Genomic DNA, 14,764 nt, shown 5'->3' with positions numbered 1-14,764 from the left:
GCCCCATGGGCCAGATCTAAGCAACCCATGGGCCAGAACCGGCCTATGGGCCTTGAGTTTGATACCCCTGAATTAGACAATGCATAAAACAGTGTATAATATTTTTCTACATCCTGTGTTTATTTTTTTTTCATTGACAAAAAAACTGTAAATTAACGTCAATCAAGACTACCAGGTTCCTTTCTTTTTAGCCCTACTGCTTACAAGAAATTAGCAAACGGACAACTCTTTTTCAACAACAGAAATGTCCCCTGGTGCCTCATGAGAGGAAGAATTTTTTGATAGCAAAGGCTTAATCTCCTAAAGAGACATCTCCATTCTTTGGCTTGGTATTTCGTTTTTTTAGAATCCATCATGTCATGACTAATCACTAAGTGCATCATTTTTATGCTGGGAGTTTCCAAGCAGTTTTCCTTTCATATGGAGAAGAAGAAGAAAAAATCATCCAGTAAGTTTCATGGCTGAATGGAGGTATATAAAAGAAAACTCCAGGGATGATGGCAAAGAGCTATTTTGTCTCACCACAGAAAGTCAGACCAGAAATAATGGGTGTAAATTACAGATACTTAGCTTTCAGGTAAATACAAGGAAAATTTTTCCTGTTGCTAAAATTTGTGCAACAGTGGGAGAGTTTATCTATGCATATTATGCGTTCTCCAACTCTGGGGGGTTTTAGGAAGAGGCTGGGCAGCCACTCTCATAGACAGATTAACTGGTTTTCCTGCATAATGTCGGACAAATATGTACAAAATTGTACCTATAAGAGCAGGGGTCTCCAACCTTTCGGACCTCAGGGACTGCTAAATTCATAATTTTAAATCCCAAGGACCACTAATATGAATTTTTTAAAGATAAATAGTATTTAGTGCAATATAAAAAATGCAAATAATTTTTCTGCGGACCACCAAAATTTTCCTGCGGACCATCAGTGGTTGGTGACCACTGCTATAAGAGTATTGAAAACCACACTGAAAAAATAAGTAAGAGGAATGGCTAGAACTAAGATATAAGTGAATACCTACAGTGTTGATGTGAACCTAGAATTAAATCCAATTTTTCCAGGGAAAAAGGTAGTTTTTCAGTACATTCAGTGCTCTCCACAACACTACATAACATTCATATGGATACTTTACATACAGGTAGTCCTTGACTTACAAGCATTTTTTTAGTGACGGTTTGAAGTTAAAACGGCACAGAAAAAAGTGACTTATGACCGTTTTTCACACTTTACAACCACTGCAGCATCCCCATGGTCACATGATCAAAATTCAGATGCTTGGCAACTGGCTCTCACATTTATGATGGTTGCAGTGTCTTGAGGTCATGTGATCATTTTTGCAACTTTCTGACAAGCAAAGTCAATGGGGAATCTAGATTCACTTACCAACTGTGTTACTAACTTACCAACTACATTGATTCACAACAACTGTGGCAAGAAAGGTCGTAAAATGGGACAAAACTCACTTAACAATTGTCTTAGCAATAGAAATTTTGCATTCAGTTGTGGTCATAAACCGAGGACTACTTGTACACATAATTTGTTCATTGATGCATATTAATAGGACAGGCCTTTCCCCCCATTAAACAAAAATACTGGTAGCCTGATTTATCCAATCAAGCTAAAATCTTTGACTTTGTGGGCATTGATTTTTATACTTAAAATTTCACATGGAGATTCTTACCCATACGTCCATAAATAAAGTATGCTCCATCTAGCTGTTGCCAAATTATAACTTTGTTATCAACATGGCTAATTCCTAAAGTAAATTTTAGAGAGCATGATTTAGTTTCTTTCTTTTTTAAAGGAAGTATGGTTTAAATTTTTGGCAGCTTGAAGTTCAAGCATGTAAGAAAGTTCAGTTCAAGACATCGAGATGCTCCATACAGTCCATAGCTACATAGCTGTTTATTTATAAAAACTCATTTTTGAGCGGTCTTTTTATGGCAATGCAAAATCCAGTATAAATATTGTCATCTTCTGGAAAATGCATGTAAATTATCTCAGTATGTTTAGACAAATCCGAGACAACAATTTCATTACACGCTCATTAAAATGTCACCATGTCCAGTTCAAGCCCCTCCCCCACGATGAGCTGGATGTTTGAAATGTCAGCCTGAATAATCTTTTCTTGGTGTCAGGCTTTCTTTCTTGGTATGCAGGGAAGCAGAACGATTTCAGTTTGATTAGTTTAATGTGCATGAGAAATAATAAATTGAAGAAATTCGTGTTTTCCACCGGGACAATTACACTATCCCCTTTTTTTATTTTAAAAAATAAAAATGAATTCACCAAGCACTTTCATGGCTTAGGATATCGGGTACTGATATGATTTACTTCCCTCTATCTTTTGTAAGTTCAAATTGTTCTTTAAATTATTCCCCATTGTGCTGCTGATTACTATTGTTGATTATTAATATGTATTATTGCCTCTTTTATTCATTAAACATGAAACTCAGTCAACTGAACATTTAAAAATATGTCACAAATACCATTGACTGGTGCTAATGGTTGATACGGGTTGCTGCCAGTGTCCTAGGTATCAACCAAGTATCTTCTTAAAATATATGATGTTCTGAATAGCGCAGTTTTTTGCAGTTCCGTTGGTGTTATTGCAGGAAGCTGCAATTTCTTGATGTGTTTTGCAAAATTCTTGGACATGGTACCAAGTGCCCTGATGACAGTGGGTATCACTGTTACATGTTTCATCCATAGGCATGTAGTTTCAATGGCCAGGTCGCTTTTTAAAATATTATTATTATTTACTTTATTCATTAAACATGAAACTCAGTCAACTGAACATTCAAAAATGCACCACAAATACCATTGACTGGTGCTAATGGTTGATACGGGTTGCTGCCAGTGTCCTAGGTATCAACCAAGTATCTTCTTAAAATATATGATGTTCCGAATAGCGCAGTTTTTTGCAGTTCCGTTGGTGTTATTGCAGTAAGCTGCAATTTGTTGATGTATCTTATAAAATTCTTGGACATGGTACCAAGCGCCCCGATGACAATGAGTATCACTGTTACATGTTTCATCCATAGCCGTGTAGTTTCGATGGCCAGGTCGCGATATTTCATGATTTTTTCTAGTTCTTTTTCTTCGACTCTTGCATCTCCTGGTACCACGGTGTGTACGTTTCAGTTTTAGACAACTGTGATATCTGGCATGTTGTGTTCCAGGTGACGATCCGTCTGTATTATGGATGATGAAGCATCTTTGATCCATTAATCTTTGTTCAGATACATCACTTTCCGGGTGTTTTTCCTTCCACAGTTGCATCATTCTTTTCTGAAATCCCCTGGCTGTTGGTTCTGCCTGGTAATAATATTTGATGATTTCTTGGTTTTCTTCAGTTGTCCAAGTTTTGTGCTTTTGTTTTAGTCACTTTGCAGTTGCACGCCCTGGTTCTCTAGCAGTAACAACTGAGCCCTGTAGCCCCTTTTTCGACAGATGTCCAGGAGTCATAACATCTGATGCAGTCCTTTTTTTGCAGTTCCGCTGGTGATATTGCAGGAAGCTATTGTTGTTGTTGTTGTTGTTGTTAAGAATAGTCTGCATGAGAGTTTCCCTTGTGGAAATATGGTACAATGTGAAATGGAAATGCCAGATTAAGAATTTTTTATCTGAATGTTAATTACAGTAATAACAGTAACAGCTAATTACCACTATCACAAGTGAGCAGGTTTGCTTTTGTGTCAGTCAGCCCGTCAGTCTGTCAATCTGTTAGTCTGTCAACTCATATGCCTCCTCGCTCACAAAGTCAATGCACATATCAGGATTAAAAACCACAACGTATTAATAATAATCAACAATAGCGATCAGCAGCACAACGGGGAATAATTTAAAGAACAATTTGAGTTTATGAAAGACGAAGGAGAGGGAAGCAAAGTCATATCACAAGCTGATATCCTAAGCCATGATTTTTGACTTAAAGTGCTTGGTGAATTCATCCTCATATCCCCACTGAATAATTTTAGCATCTGGATAAATGGATTGCTATTACACAGAAGTTACTGAAAATATACACTGAGATGCTTTTTTATCCTTCTGGTTGGATTCTGTTTGGCACAAAAGAGAAAATTCATTCATTTTTGAGAATTCTCTGGTGGGGTGGGGGGAAGAGAGAGAAGAAAATGGCATTTCTTTGTCCTAAGCCCCTCCTCCTGCTATTTTATGATAACCAATAGAAATATATTTAGATATTTTCCTTTGTGAAATATAAGATTTGGAGGGCTGAGACTTTTTTTTTTTTTTTTTTTTGGTCTCATACCAAGAAAGTCCCCAGTTGGGGACAGGAAATCCAAATCGCTTTTCAAATTATACCATCAGGAAAAACAACGACCTTTTCTTATCTTGAGAAGAGTTAATAGCAAACAGATGCATTGCCTATATTAAGCTGTTTCTCTTGTATATTTATCCAATATTCACTCATTTATTAGCCTGCTGTTTTCAGTATGCATCATTCGGTGTTCTGTCACTCATTAGAACTAGCTTTTGAGGAAGCCAGTAATTTCCTCTTTCTAATCAATGGGTATCTCTATTCCTACTTGCTTTGATTTATCTTCGTTTGCTAACATAGTTAAGGATTCCAGGCATTGGGGTGCTGTGATAATAGTGATCTCTGACTCAGATCTTTAATTCTGAATATATTTTGGTTTGTTTAGGGGTTTTTTTTGGTTAGCATTAACCAAAATACATTACTTGGATTCCCTTCCAAAGGATATTTGGAAATGCCTACCTGAACTCTTTAAAGCAGCTGAGCTTGGCAATCAAAAGAGGAAGCTGTTTTTCATTTGTTCAATTTCCTTGAATGTTCTTGATTTAAATATCAGGAATGGATGGATGGATGGTTGATTCTGTTTTGATCCACGGATGTAGAAATAAAACTTTACAAACGTAATAACAAACACTTGACAAACAGAATCATAGAAAAAATGCTATGTACCATTTGTTTCCTAATAAGGGTGGCCTCAGAAATACATTTCACCACCATTTAAGTGTCTTGATTTAAATGAGACCCAAGGAGAAAGATACATGTTTTATATCTTTCTCCTTGGGTCTCATTTAAATCAAGACACTTAAATGGCAGTGAACTAGTTAGTTTACTTAAAAGAGGTTTATTCACAGACTCACACAATCCAGGAAAATGAATATCTAGTAGGGAAACTGACAGAAGTGAGTTTGAATTTGTCATTCCTGAGGAAGTGGACAGATTTCCTTAAGACTGACCACTGCTTTATTAGTTCCATGTCCTTCTGGTTGGTGAAGGCTGCCTGGAAAGCGACATATGATTGGAGCCACACAGTAATGTTAACCTCCTGGAGAATGGGGCAGGTTATATCTACCTTGAAAGTGGCAGTGATATGACTTATTTTCAAGAAGCAATTGCTATACTCAATAGTAATGGACAATTTTCATTCAATCTCTAACCTTCCCTTTTTAGGGAAAATTGTATTGTGGCTTTAAAGGGCCCTGAAGGAAACAGATTATCTAGTAAACTTTTTGGCCTAAGTCACCCAGCCAAGTGGCGTATCTCCTTCATGAGCTTAACTCTTTGCCAGTTAGCTTCTGGAAGCAATTCAAGATGCTTGTTGCCACCTATAAAGTCACCAAGGTTATCTTAGAGACTGTCTATCTTCAGTAACCTCTGCCTATTCTGGTTCATTTATATCACCTGATGGGACAGGAAATGGGGTATCTCTGTGGCTCTGCCAGATCCCTGGAATAGCATTTTCCCAGTGATCCATATAACTTCATTTAGAAGTAGATTAAACTTGACTTTTTCTTAAAATGACTTTGATTTAGGATGGGTGGGTGTCTTGTAGATTATGTATTTTAGGCTCATGTTTTTTTCTCTTCTTGATATATATTGCTTTCCCCCCTTTGTTACACACTTTCTGTACAGTATAGTTGAATGTTGCCCAGAATCATTATGGAGTTGGGTGGTCTTATATATTTAACATAAATATAACTAAAATTAATGAAATCTTCCTCAGAGTTTTTACTGGATATTTGGGGTCAGAAGTGATATCACTATTATAATTGTTGTCAGATGATGGGAGCTAATATTCGCCTCACCTCTATGGACACATAATCTGGACTAAAAAAACTTAAGATATATGGACTACGACTTCCAGAAAGCTCAAAAATATTCATATGATCTAGAGAATTCTAGATTTGAAGTCTACAATTTGGAAGCTATCCTAAATTGAAAGCCTGCTCAAGATAATAGTGAAAAGTCTCCTAATTAAATTTCTTATTCTGTCCTAATTAGAAATTACCTCAAGAGCCACAGACTCTGATTACTTTGTTACAGACACTAATTGTTTATCTGCAGGTTTCAATGTGCAGGTGAATTGTGTTGATAGACTTACATGGGGCTTGAACTACATCTGATAGGTACAATTCTGGGATTTTGGTGGAAATAAAATGACAGCTGTGCCATTTCTGATCATTTGAGATTGACTAATATTTTCAGCATAAATTAAATATCAATAAGAAGCATTAAACATAGAAGGCTTTTTCCATTGTTTTGCATGGAAAGCAAGACCTCAGTATTGGCCTGTGGGAATATTCCATTTCCTCTGTTGGCTGCTTCTTTCTTGTTTTGTCTCATGTCATATGACTTTAGATTATTGTGAATAAAGTTTGTAAGAAGAAAGAACAAAAGAAACGGAAAGAGAAAAAAAACATTATGCAATGCAGTTTTAAAACAGCCAAATTCAAGTTAAAGGTTATTGTGCTTTCTGTGCATCATTGCAAAACAGACTTTTGGAATCAAATACATTAGTAGTTGTAAGATGAGTCGGCATTATTTGTGATAAAGGGAAACTTATGACAGTGTCAATTTGGTGGACTTTAACAAGTATATCTTCTCCTTTTACCTTAAGATCCAGATGTCTTTGGGTGTTATATGATGGGCCTTGGATCTCAAAACATCTGGAAGAAATCAGGCTGGCTAAGGCAGATTTATACTAATGACAACGCTAATGGAACTTTGAGTTGCACTTCAAATGGAAATTATTCCCAAGTTGTTTATTGGAGTTCTTTCTAAGTTTTAGTCATTCTTTTCATTCAAGCATATCATGGATGTTTATTTTGCATCTTTCATTCTTCAAGGTCTAGCTATGAAAGGCATATTATTTAATTATCATCATACATGTCTAGGCCTTTGTAAATATAAATATAATTTATCATCTGTCAATGACCTAGATGTTTATGGCAATAAGATATAAATCTCAGCCTAAGCCATTTTTATACCAATTATTCTTTCAACAAAGAGTATTATCATTAAACCCAAGCTAAACATCACTGGTCATTTTACTTTTGCATAAATCCAGGTGTGAAGAGATCCAGATATCATTAATCCATTATAACATATGTATTTTGTATGCAAACATTTTATATGTGACTATATATGAAACCCAAGCTATAAAAGCCATTCCCTTGAAATGACCTCAGTTGCCAGATTCTTTGTAAAAGGTCATACAATTAAATCCAAGCACTTCTGCAGTTCAATGGGTAAAACTAATTCGTTGTTTCTCAACCATGGCAAATTTAAGTTGTGTGGGCTTCATTTCCTAGAATTCCCTAGCCAGCCTGCTGGGAAATTCTGGGAACTGAAGTTCACACATCTTTACTTTGCCATGGTTGAGAAACACTGAACTAGAGAGATGATGGAGGAGATAAGAAAGGAGAATCAAAAAAAGTACATAAATCCAATAAGCAAGAGAGAACAAATGAACAACGATAAATTCAAAGTCAAAGTGGCTAGCTTTTCTCAAATCATTATACCCTTACAAAATGTTCTTCAATACCACTCTCTACTGCTCATTTATCTATAGATAAAATATTTTAATAACAGATTTATCAAGTAAATATATAATGGCATAATGCTAAAAATCTGATTGTTTACATAATTAATCACAAGTTGTACTCCCAAAGGTGCTTTTTCCCAAAGACAACTTAACCTGGTTTTTTTGCTTGAAGACATTTTGCTTCTCATCCTAGAAGCTTCTTCAGTTCTTGGATGAGAAGTGAAACATCTTCAAGCTAAAAACAAAGTCCCCAGATGACTGAGAATCTCCATGAACACAAGTTGCACTCAAAAATAACTTCTTTTTTTTAAAAAAAATGGTTTTTTTTAGTTCAGTAAAACAAGTTGTGTATATCCATAAAATATTGGTCTGTAGAAAATGAGCATTTAGTTGTTTGGATGATACATCTGGTTCTTCCTCTTCCTCTAAGATAAAGCTGTCCAAACTTGGCAACTTTAAGACTTGTAGAATTCAACTCCTAGATTTACCCAGCCAGCCATCCTGGCTGGGGAATTCTGGGAATTGAAATCTCTGGATCTTAAAGTTGCCAAGATTGGACACCCCTGCTCTACGACTTTCAGTTATATTGTTTTATTTCCCCCAGTGGTCCTATGCAGGTGATTAATTACCCAGAAAGCTTTGTTGATGGTTGGACTTTCCTGATACCAGGGTAACATTCTAACTACTATGTTTGTATAAAACGGAATGAATTTACCAGAGCAGAACTGCAGCCTATGTCTGCAAAATTGCTTTTCTCGATAGTGGTCATGCTATTTTGGTATTTGAAAATGTTTTGTCAGCAACTTCTGCATTTCTGATTTTTATTTGCAGAATGGTCCCTAGCAATGACTAAATATTACAAGGAAGCAATCTCTAATTTTTATCCATTTTTGCTGTGAAAATATATTAGATTACACAACTATCAAATGGCATCACAATACTTCTGGAAGCATTGAGCAACAAATCATTTTGAACTTTTGTTTACCTTTGATTTATACATCTAGCCATGGTCAGAATTTCTAAGCCCAGCATTATCTCACATGATTTATTTTTAAAACTTAGGGTAATAGATAAGAATGACTTCACTCTTAGCAGCAGATAAGCAGAGCTGAAATACAAGCATATGCCACAAACACTCCTGCATCCAATTTTTAATTATATCATCAGGAGTGCACCAAAGAGAAGGATTGTACACAATAAACAAGGCTGTGCCATTAGGTCAGATTATACCTTTGTTATCTCTATACTCCTACACAATATTGATAAAATGAAGGGGATTTTGTTCACTCATCAGTTCAATTTTGGGTTAACACTCAATTGAAAACTACTGAAAGAAGTGCTTCTTGATGAAACCACCTGCTGTCATTTCAGAGCATACATGACCTACAGGCACTTTGTGCAATAACATCTGGCCATCCAGTAGTTGAGCTGTGATTTCGCAGTATCATTTCAAATGATAACAGCTAGTCCTAAGGATGTCGTGCACTGTTTTTGCAGGAAAAATGACAGACTGTTCAGGACTATCTGTGAACACACAAAGATAAGCTTATTGTTACTGAACAGGGCATGAGAAGATATGGATATTGGTACATTGAACATAATCAAGATTATAATATTACTTCAATTAATGATTACATTCCCTATATTTATTGGTTGGTTGGTTGGTTGCGTAAATTACTATGATGAAACTGATTCACAAAGCAGAAAGATATAAAATGAACATTTTATTTCATTATTCTGACTGCATAAGAATGAAAATTTGGAATATTATTAATCAGATGCCATTGCATTCATATTATCAAGGTTTTTTGTGTGTGAAAATTTTTTATTTATTTTTTGACAAAAAAAACCTCATCAAACCAATTACAACATGTTGAATGGGTGTTAACATATCTTCTTGTGCAATCACAAAATAAACATCTCTTTCATACATATATCTTATATTATCTTTTCTAACATATCTCTTCATCTAGCCAATGGTAAAATAAATCCCATATTTTATAATATTGCTTATCTTCTTGCTCTCTAATTTCAAATGTCAATTTACTCATCTCTGCACATTCCATCATTTTCCTAATTATTTCATCTTGTGAAGATAATTTCTCGTTCTTCCAGTTTTTAGCAAACACAATCCTGGCTGCTGTAATAATATTCACAATCAAATATTTTACATCTCTAGTATATAGTTATCAAGGTTTTTTTAATGTCTCAAGTCAACATTATCATTTTATAACAAGTACAGGTCAAAGGGAAGGGCTTTTATTCCATAAATACAGTAGAAATGCAAGTTTTCTCAATCTCAAATGGCTTCAGGTTGCTTCATGTGAGATTATAAAATGGCAAGAAATGATAAGAAATAAAGAGGGAGGGAGGGAGAGAAGGAGAGGGAGAGGGAGAGGAGGAGGGAGGGAGGGAGAGAAAGCGGGGGGGAGATTATAGTTCATCTGCATCAGTCATTATTACCCTCTGGTGATCATAACTCAATAAAAAAGGATGCCAGTAGGTCTATGACAGTGTTTCTCAACCTTGGTAACTTTAGAGACATGCAGGACACATGGGAACTCTCTGACTGAATGCTAGTTTGACTAATCACCAGAGGATTTTAGCAGTTATGTAAATGCGGTCTGGTCACAGTCATTATTGTGATGGGGCAATATATGATAAATCGGGTAGTTAGAGCAGAACTTCTAAATTTGGACACATCAGGTAACTCTCATTTTTAATTTTGAGTATATCCTACTTGAGAAAGAGAGTTTTGGTGGCCCAATGAACTCATTGGATAATACTAATAGATCATCTCAAACACTTGCAAAGTATCTGCAATGGATGTGTGCATGAAAATGTCAAGGGATTGGCAGCGACTGTGCAGGTGAACCACATATTAATCATAAGGCTTTGGCCACCATCCTAACTTTTGTTTTTTTTACCTTGGTTTTCCTGAATGCCCCAGAGATGGGAACAATGATGAGCAGAAAGAAAATTCAGGAATGATGAAACACAATGAATAGTGTTAAACTTCAAGGGTCTTTTCTACCTTTGAGGGGGCAGAATTATACTTGCCAGTATTATATCAATGTGTGTAAATTATAATAATAAACACTTTTTTTTTTTGCTGAATACCCATTTGTCATTTTTGTGACAGTTTATAGAAATTAAGAATGGTTTGTTCTGCAAAATGTGGAAGAATTACCTAAATAATCAGACACTCTGTTTAAGAGGCCAGACTGCATTTATTTTGAACAAAGTTCTGTTGCTTCTGAGGAACAAGTTGCTTGAAGTTGTCATTTGAAAACTTCATTTTGTACAGGTAACTGCTGCAGCAGAAAAGTAAGGTATTACAAAGTATTATAGCAAGTATATCTTGAAGCATGAGATATACGGTACATACTTATAGATCCAGGTCATATCATTTAGGCAACTTCCTTCTACCAATCTGCGGCTCCCATTATTTGTTGAGATGACATCTCCCAGAATTCCCAAAGAGCATCTGGGGGACGGGAGGACAGTAGATTGGGAAGACTGCACAGACGTGACCGGCGCGCGCAGCAGAGGAAGCGTTGGGACAAAGCCAAAGAATGATGGTCATGCAGTGACATCTGCAGAGACTATAAAAAGGAGGCGGGACTTCTTGGTTTTTTGTCTTGGACAAAGCAATTAATTTGCGCGGGCAAACTGTATCAATGGAGGGAAGAATATATTCGTGAGTAATTCTGGCCTTATCTATAATTTCCTCGTTATCTCCAGAGACTTGGCAGGCCCGTGGGTAGACGTGGCCAGGACATTTATCTATGTAAATAAATTAGAAGAGAAGGCCTTTCACTGACTCTATGTTGGGAGTATTGGGGGAGGGAAACAGAACACTTTGTCCAAGACAAAAAACCAGGATCCCTCCTCCTTTTTATAGTCTCTGCAGATGTCACTGAATGACCATTATTCTTTGGCTTTGTCCCAACGCTTCCTCTGCTGCGCGCGCCGGTCACGTCTGCGCAGTCTTGCATCACTCCAAAACTGTTCTTGGGGTGTTGCCAAATTAGAAGAAGGCTCGGGAGAATCAGGCCTTGCCGGTCCCTCCTCCTCCCTTTGGGTGGGTGCCAGGGAGGGAGAGGGCCCAAGAGAAGCAGGCCTTGCCAGGTCTTCTCCCTCACTTTCTGAATCATCCAAGTCCAGGAGTCCGGGTCCAGGAACCTGGGTCACAACAGGTTTCTTCATCTATTGCACAACTGGAACCTCACTTTGTTTATACACATTGCATATAAAAAAGCAATGCAACTACAACAGTGGTGAAATCCACTTACCTTCGCTACCGGTTCAGGAACAGGAGTGCGCGAGAGTGCGCCTGCGTATAGTGTGCACCTCTTCTGCTCATGCTCAGAGCCTTCTGTGAATATACAGAGGGTCAAAAACAGGATGTGATGACATCCCAGTGGGTGGGCGGAGCCTCCTGCCGCCGGCGCTACCAGTTCGAGCGATCCAAATAGATCCAGCCGGATTTCTATTTTTATTTATTTATTTATTTGTCACAACAATATATGTAAGTATCATACAAAAAGATTATATAGTATATAAACATATATATGAGTAAATATTAGGAGGTATAAGCATATATATATATATATATATATATATATATATATATATATATATATATATATATATATATATATATATATATATATATATATATATATGAAGAAGAAAAGAAAAACAATAAGACAGGAACAGTAGGCACATTTGTGCACCTATGCATGCCCCTTATAGTCCTCTTAGGAATGGGGTGAGGTCAATAGTAGAAAGTTTTTGGATAAAGCTTTTAGGATTATGGGAAGAGACCACAGAGTCAGGTAAAGTATTCCAAACACTGATGATTCTGTTACAGAAGTCATATTTTCTGCAATCTAGATTAAAGCGGTTGACATTAAGTTTAAATGTATTGGTTGCTCTTGTATTATTGCAATTAAAGCTGAAGTAGTCTTTAACAGGAAGGACATTACAATAGATGATTCTATGAGTTAAACTTAGGTCTTGTCGAAGGCGACGGAGTTCCAAGTTTTCTAAGCCTAGGATTTCAAGTCTAGTGGGATAAGGTATTTTGTTGTTTACAGAGGAATGGATAACTCTTCTTGTAAAATTGTAAAATTGTAAAAACCACTGAACTACAAGCTTGTAGTTGTACATCAGTGAAATTTCTGAATTTGTGCTCAGCATGATATGTGACAGTTTGGTTTTTTTAAAAAAAACTCATTTAAAAAAAACAAGCCTGAACTTTCAATCATTTAAAAAAGAAAATATCGTTTTTCCCCCTTGCACTGATTGCCAAAAGAATAGACCAATCAAATAATAAAACCCATCTTTCAGAAAGATAAAACAAATTTTTCAGGAAAGAATTTGGCATGGTATTAATATTAAGCAGAAATAAAAGGCATTACATTTTGAAACATTCTACTGCTTTGAGGCATTTTTCGCGTTTGCAGATGTCAAATTTAAGAATGACATTGCCCTCTTGTGGATGACTAGTACAATGAAACTCTGGAAGCTGTAAGAAAAATTGTTTATTCTCATCCAACCTATTTCTGTCCAATCTGTTAAGGCATCTGAGGTTCTAATCAAAGCTTTTTAGTGGCTGGAACTCATATGCTCAGCCTTGGCCTTTTTGGAGATCAATGCTCTGAACGGCTTACCGTAAGGAGGAGAATAAATAGCAGTAACTTTGTATGGCTTTGAGAACAAATGGTATCCTGATGGAAAAGATATTGCATAGATGACAGAAAAGCAAAAAAAATGAATCAAATGCAAAAGGATACCGGAATTAATTGGCAGCTTCCTTTTTACACTTTTAAAGTTCTATGGTTTCCTTCCTTCACATGAGAATGAATTTAATGAGAAATCTGGCATGAATTTCAGAATTTTTTTTTGCTTCCTTATTTTGCTATGTTTCATGACATGAACTCATAAATAGAGAAGCTGAATATTTGGATTGTGAATAATATAACTGACTACAGGAACTGGAAAATTGTTGGGTCCCAAGGTTACACAAGATGGGGACAATTTCTCTTCAGGCATGTACATTAGACTGTTTACAAGGATGCCTTGTTTATCGTTAGTGTCTAAATACAGGGGTCCCCAACCCCTGGTCTGTGTACTGGCACAGGTCCATGGCATGCCAGAAACTAGTTCGTGCAAACAAGCGAAGCCCCATCTGTGAAATGCAGACCACACATGAAACCACGCCCCCTCTGGTCCATGGAAAAGCCTCTCTCTACATAATCAGTTCTTGATGCCCAAAAGAATGGAGCCACTCTGTCTTGATCAATTCACTGCAGAGCTTTAGACCAGGGGTGAAATTCAGCAGGTTCTGACAGGTTCTGGAGAACCGGTAGAGGAAATTTTGAGCAGTTTGGAGAACCGCTAGCAGAAATTTTGAATAGTTCGGAGAACCGGCAAATACCATCTCTGGTGGCCCCAGAATGGGTTGGGAATGGAGATTTTGCAATATCCTTCCCCTAGAGTGGGGTGGGAATGGAGATTTTGCAGTATTTTTCCCCTGTCATGCCCACCAAGCCACACCACACCACGCCCACCAAGCTATGCCCACAAAACTGGTAGTAAAAAAATTTGGATTTCACCACTGCTTTGGACCACAGTCTGTCACCCTGACCCAGTGTGGGTTAGTAAAAAAGATATTTGTTGACTTCCCAATCTAAGTGTTAGGTTTGGGTATTGACGAGGCAGGAGACCAGGTTAGTGACAACAGCTCTTTAATATAGTGTGACCCAGCAAAACTCTGGAGAAAAACCTCTCCTTATATACACTTCAGCCAGAGGCTGTATCCAATCAGAAGCGAGATACTTCCCGCCTAAAACTCCCGCCAAAACTTACAGTAATACATTACACTCCTTCCCTCCCAGAAGGCACTTTGCCAATATTTGCATATTACTTCTCTACG

The sequence above is a fragment of the Ahaetulla prasina genome, chromosome 2, assembly GCF_028640845.1.
Source record: "Ahaetulla prasina isolate Xishuangbanna chromosome 2, ASM2864084v1, whole genome shotgun sequence".
Taxonomy (NCBI): domain Eukaryota; kingdom Metazoa; phylum Chordata; class Lepidosauria; order Squamata; family Colubridae; genus Ahaetulla; species Ahaetulla prasina.
Note: the sequence above shows the minus strand (reverse complement) of the source record.